This window comes from Bidens hawaiensis, unplaced genomic scaffold (assembly GCF_021521415.1).
Source record: "Bidens hawaiensis isolate Kalapana, Puna unplaced genomic scaffold, B.hawaiensis_p1.1 tig00025636_1, whole genome shotgun sequence".
Lineage (NCBI taxonomy): Eukaryota > Viridiplantae > Streptophyta > Magnoliopsida > Asterales > Asteraceae > Bidens > Bidens hawaiensis.
This window is the reverse complement of record NW_027494106.1, coordinates 194,358-202,335: the sequence shown is the minus strand read 5'-3', so window position 1 is coordinate 202,335 and position 7,978 is coordinate 194,358. Positions and strand designations below refer to the sequence as shown.

At 35.4% G+C, this 7,978-nt stretch overlaps 1 pseudogene; it reads right to left on the bottom strand.

Annotated features, from left to right (window-relative positions):
• Positions 1-368: 368 nt before the first annotated feature.
• Positions 369-7,274, bottom strand: LOC143571955 (uncharacterized; annotated as a pseudogene).
• Positions 7,275-7,978: the final 704 nt, after the last annotated feature.

The window sequence follows — 7,978 nt, the reverse complement described above, 5'->3', positions numbered from 1 at the left end:
CATCGGATCAGGGACGGTTTCGTCGCCCGACAGAGTTTTTTGGCTAGTTTTGGAATTTTGTTTGGTCTCGGGATATTTCTAGAAAAGTTTGATCAAAATGGGCTACTTTTAGAAATTTTCCTAATTTTTAATGTCAACAAAGAAATAAATAATTTTAATCAATTGAGTGAACATCATATTTCAGAAAAAAGAAATAGAAAAAAAATACACTTTACCACTACCAAAATAGGACACCCCGACCACATCTCATGTTTAAATTTTGTGAGCCTTTCATGTGTTATAATCTGTTGAACTTTGATTTCTCCTTTGTTTAAAAATCTTAAAAACCATTTCGGGAAAAAAGGATTTTGAAATAAAAAATAGTTTGTTTGCCTCCTTCCTCAATAACAGTTTGCACGCAAAACTCCGAACAAAACTCTTAATCTTTTAACCTTTTTTGAAAAGAACAAAATGTGAATTAATTAACAAACAAGAACACAACACTAATATAATCTAATTATTAGATGTAATTACTGGTCATCATAAATTACTAGATGAACAACCGAAAAAAAGCCAGCGTTTTTTTAAAAGAATGAGTAATCGAAAATATATATGTAAACGATATGCTCCAACATTCATTGAATAGGCTGCGACAGGTATTTACTCACCTTCTACTTTCTTGTGTCCAAATAAACCCCTCCATAATTAATCATCTTTATCGACAACCACCTATCTTTTATGATCAACATTATCCTGAAACTTACACAGTTCAAGTTAGATTTCATTTAGTCCCATGCATAATAATTGAATTGATATTTTCATCAGGTTTCATTCGACAATTTCTCAAGGCTTCCTTGGAAGCTTGAAACATGATCCATTATGTAACAAAGTAATACCTTTGATGATTTTCTAATAGTTTCATCCATTCTATCAAGAAAAACTTCTTTGACAAACTGCAGTTGTTCAATGACGTTTTCGATGTCAATCCGGTCTCTTGGAAATTCCATGGAACAAGCAATCCCTATTTGATACAGTGAAGTCAGGCACTCCTCGAGTGGCTCGTACACTTTGGAATAATGATCTTTAATCATATTTTCTTCTTGTTTGGTTTTAAAAAGGATAGGATCTGTTATCTCCATAACTTGGTGTGGTATAGCCATCTTCACAAAATCATGAAGATTTAGACCATTACTAAACATGTCATCAGTAGGCCGTCTGCCTGTAAACGACTCTAGTATGAGAACTCCAAAGCTGTAAATGTCGCCAGAGGTTGCTAACTTACTGCCCATGCCATATTCTGCATAGTTTACACATGGAGAAATATTCCAAACATGAACAACTTTCCATCATTAGTTATGTTTAATTTGTTGTTGATTCTATTAAGTAAACTTAATTGTTTAGATTTAAGAAAGTATAACTTCTCAACCATTGTTCTAGCAAACATACAAAAAGATGTGTAAGATTGATTACCAGGAGCAGCATATCCAATTGTCCCATTAACTCCAATGGAATTAGTGTCACTTGTAGAGGAATGCTGTACATGTGTGGTCTGTTGAAGAAATCTCGCCAACCCGAAATCACCAAGATGAGCTACCAAGTCAACATCCAGCAAAATGTTACTAGGCTTGATATCACAATGAACCATTGGTGATCTACATTGGAAATGAAGATATTCTAGTGCACTTGCCACATCTATCATGATGTCTAACCTTTGTGAAAAGCTTAGACTCCTAGATGACTCCTTGTTCTCCCTACTATCTAATGGATCTGGATGCAACTAGTCTTCCAAACTCCCATTGATCATATAAGAATAAACAAGAGCCTTAAAGTCATTCCCTTGAAAATCAAGAGTTGAACAAGAAGTTATGATTTTCACAAGATTTCTATGTCTGATACGTCTCAATGCTTCACATTCTGCAACAAAACTCTTGTGAGCACCATTAACTACAAGTTTTAGCACCTTCACAGCAACAACTTGAGGTCCATTTTTCTGAGACAGAATCGCCTTATACACAGAACTAAACTTTCCAGAACCTATCAAGTTTGCAACCGAAAATTCGTCTGTTGCTTCATGTAAGATTCGATAAGAAAGTTGTGAGAAGTTTTCATCGTTAAAACTTGTCCCCACAGGAACCTTCTTACTATATTTTGGTTTGAAAATGGAACAAAGGATCACGACTATTATTAATAAAGAGAGCACGCTAAGTATAGGTATAATGATTATCAAGGTAAGAGGGAATCGGTTTCTACTTGAAAATTCTTCAAGGGAACACTTGGGCAACTTGAATTCAGGTAAACCGCCACAAAGCTTATCATTTCCATAAATAGAAACTTTGCTTATATTTCTAAAAGCTCTTTGTTCTGGCAAGTCTCCATAAAAAGCATTGAAAGATAAGTTTAAACTTTTGAAGAACACAAAATCTCCTAGGTAGCCTGGGATAGTCCCGGTTAAGTTGTTGCGAGAAAGATCAAGAACTTCTAGTCCTCTCAACGAGCTAAACGTCCCCGGAATTTCTCCTTGAATGGTGTTTCCTGCCAAGGATAGTATAACCAAACTTGTGCAAGTTCCAAGATTAGTTGAAATTACCCCAGAAAACATGTTGTTTGAAACATCAAATGAAACCAAATTCTGTAAGTTACCTACTTCAGAAGGAAGAGAACCTACAAAATAATTGTCTGAAAGGTCTAGGGAAATTGTCAAGGAGGATAGACTGAAAATCTGTTTGGGTATGTAACCATTGAGGTTATTTCTAGAAAGATCCAGCAGTTGCAAGCCTCTACAATTCGATAAACTAGTTGGCACAGGTCCCTCAAGATTGTTATGTTGTAAAAAGAGCCTGCTTAATAGGGTGAGATTTCCCAGTGCGAACGGTATAGAGCCTGATAATTTGTTTCCTCTGAGAGATAATATGCCTATTTCTTTGAGATTTCCAATGGTATCTGGAATCGTTCCAGTAAATTGGTTAGAGAAGATAAAAAATCTCCTAATGTTTACTAGTTGCCCAATCTCAGGGGATATATTACCAGAGATCAAGTTTACCCCTGCTGTAAAATCAGTAAGTTGAGTAAAATTATACAATGATCTTGGCAACACTCCCCCAAGATTGTTGGCACCAAAACCCAAAGCTCTTAGATTTGTACAGTTTGCCAAAGACGATACAAAGTTTAAATTATCAGATTTTCCATTCCCAAGTAGATTCTCGTTAACTGCAAACCGTGTCAATCTTTGTAGCCGATCAAAGCTAGGCACATTTCTAGTGAAAGCATTTTGATTAAGGGCTAGCACTTGAAGATTAGAAGCATTAGATAACGAAACCGGAATGGGTCCAGAAAGGTTATTTATTGGAAGGTTTAGAAATACAAGTCTAGGAAATCTTTGTGCAATGTCTGACGGCAGATTCCCGCTGATCTGATTCTATGTCCGTCAATGATGCAAGATTGAAAAAAGAAAGAGGTAAGATCCCAGAAAGGTTATTCATTTCAAACCCGAAAAACCATAAATGTGACAACTGACCAAGAGTATCTGGAATGCTTCCATGGAAATTATTTCCTAAGCCAGAAATAAACATAAGGGATGTAAAGTTTCCTATAAACTTGGGTATTTCGCCTGTTAGATTATTGGAATGAAGGTTTAAGAATAGAAGTTTAGTCAAAGATTCAAACTCATTAGGAATAACACCTTTGAAATTGTTCCCACTCAGATCAAGTTCCACAAGATTATGACACTTTGATATATTACAAGGAATTTCACCTGACAGAGAATTGTTAGAAAGTCGTAGCCTCCTTAATCTGGATAAGTTTCCAACTTCCTGTGGAACGGTTCCCGTGAAACTATTGTTGTGAAGGATAAGCTCTCTAAGAAACGACAGGTTACCAATTGCAGGTGGTAATGAACCCGAAAAGCCACCCGACCACAGGTTGAGGGTTACAACTCTCTGGTGTCTTAGACTGCATATGATGCCTGTCCAGTTGCAGAAATGGATCGAGTCATTCCATAAAGGCATGATTTGATATGGGTCTGATCATATATGTGCCTTGATCGAGAGCAAGGCCAAACGATCAGTTTGATTGTCTTTAGCATCAACAGAATAAACTGAGAGAAGAATACAAGCCAAAAAATACAAGAGAAAATGGCTAATTTTGTATGTAGGGAACACATTTTGGGTTCTTGCTGCAGTCCTGGTAATGAATTACTTTCAGGTATACGAAAGAGTACGTTGGTTGGACTTTAGAATAAATAAATGTATTTTCTAGGTATATAACAGAAGACACAGGTTTAGTGTTTAATGTGTTCAGATTGAATTAAGATTTAAAAATAGACAAATATAATTTGTTGGGTTATATTTTTATACTAATAAGATTATAAGCTTTTTTAACAACAGACAACAAATATAAAATAACACAATATATGACTTGGGATGAGAGGATTAGGCATGATTTGATAGACCTAAACCTCTCCGAGGACATGATTGAGGATAGGAATTCGTGGAGAAGTAGAATTAAAGTTAAGGATTTTTAGAGAGAATTGAATACCTTAGGGCTTAGACTTAACTTATTTAGGTCACATACCATAATGGTATTTCCCTTACATATTTTATTATTATTATTATTATTAGCTTTTATATTGCGGTTAAACTGTGACCTTTTTATTAATATTATTATAATTAGTAGTAGTTTTTTATATAACTGTTAAACTTTGATTTCCTTTTTTTGCTTCATACACATGTTCTTAGAGCCGAGGGTCTCTCTGGAAGCCACCTCTTTATTCCTTTGGATAGAGGTACGGTGTGCCTACATCCCACCCTCCCCAGACCCTATCTATAGCTCTGCTGTCGGTGGGATTTTACTGGGTATGATTGATTGATGGTATTTTATCTATAAACTAAGTTGTCAGTTAATTTTTTTTTTAAATCAGTCAAGTTTTGTCTCTATTTTCTTGTTTTACGCATATTTCAATGCCATGTGTTCATGTTGCTTTCCTTTCTTCAGACTTCCAAGTTTATAAGAAGTAGGTGAATTATGACTTTAAGCAGGCCTAATGAAAATAACAATTACTCCATTAACTAGCTGATTGTTGTTGCTAGCTGCCATCTTTGACTTGATCAAAGAGGGTTTTTTAATGAATGCAAAATGCTCCTTTGTTTTAAAAAATATGAAATTGCCTGTATGGGTAATTGGATATCATTGTCAGGCTATACGACCCGTATACATGTCATACGAGACATGTGCCTAATGTATGGTTAACCTATCACTGGTGTACCATTAACAACCATACTTTATTCACCTTCCTATAATCTCTTACTTCAAAAAGTTGTGTTATAAAGCAAACTATTCTAAATCATTATCTAATGAAAGAGTTTAAGGATCGTTCTCAGTGACGATAGGGAAAGTCATATAAAAAGGACTAGAGTAGTGACCAGTGGTGAACAATGGTGGCTTTGGCAATGGAATGAGGTGGTGCTATGGTTGCCATGTGGATCATTCACTATGAAATAGTTGGTAATTCTCCTACAAACATTTTTGATGGTTTTGCAAAAACTAGATGTAGTTTTATACAAACGTTATTGTCAGAACACGTTACAAAACAACATATTTTTAACCATCAGGAAAGGCAAGCCTTGTTTATAAGTACTTAAATGTAACTAATGGACCTTTTGAATATGAAAGTTTGCGACATGTATTTCACCACTGATGACGAGCTCAAGTTTGAAAAGATCCCCTTCCTTCAAGCCATTTGCAGCATAAAATCCGTTCCATCCTCGTCCTATGTAACAATAGTCCCCAGAGCGCTTTATAGGCATAGTCCATAACCTTTCATTGCCATCTTTGATTGAGAATCATTTCTTCCTTGTTGAATAATCCCTTTTTCCTTGCAAATTTACTAGGCAAGTACTACATGCACCAAATTGTTATTAATTTATATGTAACACAGACTATACATTGTGCTTTTTATTTTTTAATAACGAAAACTATAATGCATTGAATAACCAGAATTGACTTTTCTATGTAGGTGGACTTTACTTCACCGTTGTAGTATGGGCAGCCTTCTATTTCAGATGGAGTTGAGTCTACTTCCACTGCAATAGATATGTAATTTATGTATCGATCTCATAAGCCTAAAGAAAAAGTAAAATTCCACATTTATAATCCAAAATAACAAAGTAGTTAGTGCTAGTGGTAAACTGGCTAGATAGACCAAACATTCTTAACTTTTGATTCATACCAACCACCTTTCATGATGTCTGGTGGAAATTAGTTGATGTGTAGAGGCTAGAAAGACTCAACTTAAAACAAGCATAACTTTTGATTAATTGGGAGCTAGAAGACGTTTTCATAACCATAGTCGAACCAATCACCTTTCATGACGTAGTCTAGTGGCAAAATACTTAATGCCTAGCCAATTCCAAGCTGGCAAGAAAGATTTACTTAAAATGAGCTTAACTTTTGATTCATTCTGAGCAAGCATAATTTCGTATAACTCGAGTCGAGCCAAACTGACTAGTAACTCAACTTAAAACGAGCTAAACTTTCATTTATTGGGAGCTAGCATTCCTTTTTTACAATCATAGTCGAACCAATCACCTTTCATATTAGTGCATACGAGTGGATCTACTCATAACCCTATTAAAGCAGCCGTAACATATTACATAATTATATATCCAAAATAATTAAGTGGGAAACTGGCTAGAAAGACTCATATAAACAAGTTTAACTTTTATTCGTTGGTAGAATGGTAGCTAGCATAATTTCTTGTAATCTCCAGAGTTGGACCCATCACCTTTCATGATGTCTAGTGGCAAAATAATCAACGTTCGGTGGCAAAATGGCTACAAAGACTCAACTTAAACAAGCTTAACTTTTAATTTGGTGGGAGCTAATAGACTTTTTAAAACCAGCTAAATAGTCTGATGGCAATTCAGCTAGAAAGACTCAACTTAAAACGAGATTAACTTTTGACTCGTTTGGCGCTACGCTAGCACTCTGTTTTATTACAAGAGTTGAACCAATCGATCACCTTCTTTATCTTTGAACTAGTCTCTTGTAACTGAATATGGTCCTTGATTGCCTTATTTCCCAGATCTAAAAGAATAATATCACAATGATAAAAGTATAACAACTTACAAGAAAAGTTCACAAGATAACAGACGTTTGACACAAGTTGAATCAAATTCGAAGACATAAACAACTAATATGAAAACAAAGAAAAGATATAATAGCTTACATGAAAACTTCACAACGGGAGGCTTGTCCTTCTCATTCTCAAGGAGCTCAAACTTGTACGTATCACCTTCCATTAATCTGTTCGCAATAAAAAAAATATTTAAAACCACATCCAAGATAAAATCGGTTTGCATGCTGTTTGTTGAGCTGAACTTTCCATGATCTACCTTTATCGTCTCTAAGAATCATTTTTCCCGTTCTTAAACCATTTGATATTGAAAATTTAGCCGGAAGATGCTACAATGACTCACCATATGTAAAGAAACATACTGATGTATACAAGCTAGTTATTTCGTTTTACCAAAATATCAATATAGGGTGTTAGAGAAGTTACCAAATATGACCTTTCACAGCTATATAGTAGAAATTGTTGGGTTTCAACGGTGGTTCGGAACGAAAACGGACAAATCTTTTAGACCCGTTTTAGTTTTTTATGTCATTTCGATAATTATTAATCCATATTAATAATCAAGCTTATAAACGAAACAATAAAACGCAACGTATATTAACGAGTTAAAACGAACCAAAAACCGAAACCCGAACCCGGATCCGATTACAAACGATACGAGTAAGATTAACATAAAGTAAACAACCATAGGGTGTTTGTTCGATATACCTCGGTTATCGAAACCGGGAAGACACCGAAGGTTAACGAAACAAGCTAGAGAAAACGACACAATCAAGTTGCCGACTGAATTTCGGCAGTGGCAGCAACTCCGGGCAGCGGCACCGGCGGCTTACGACGACAGTGCGGTGTCGGAAAGTGGCAAAGACAGAT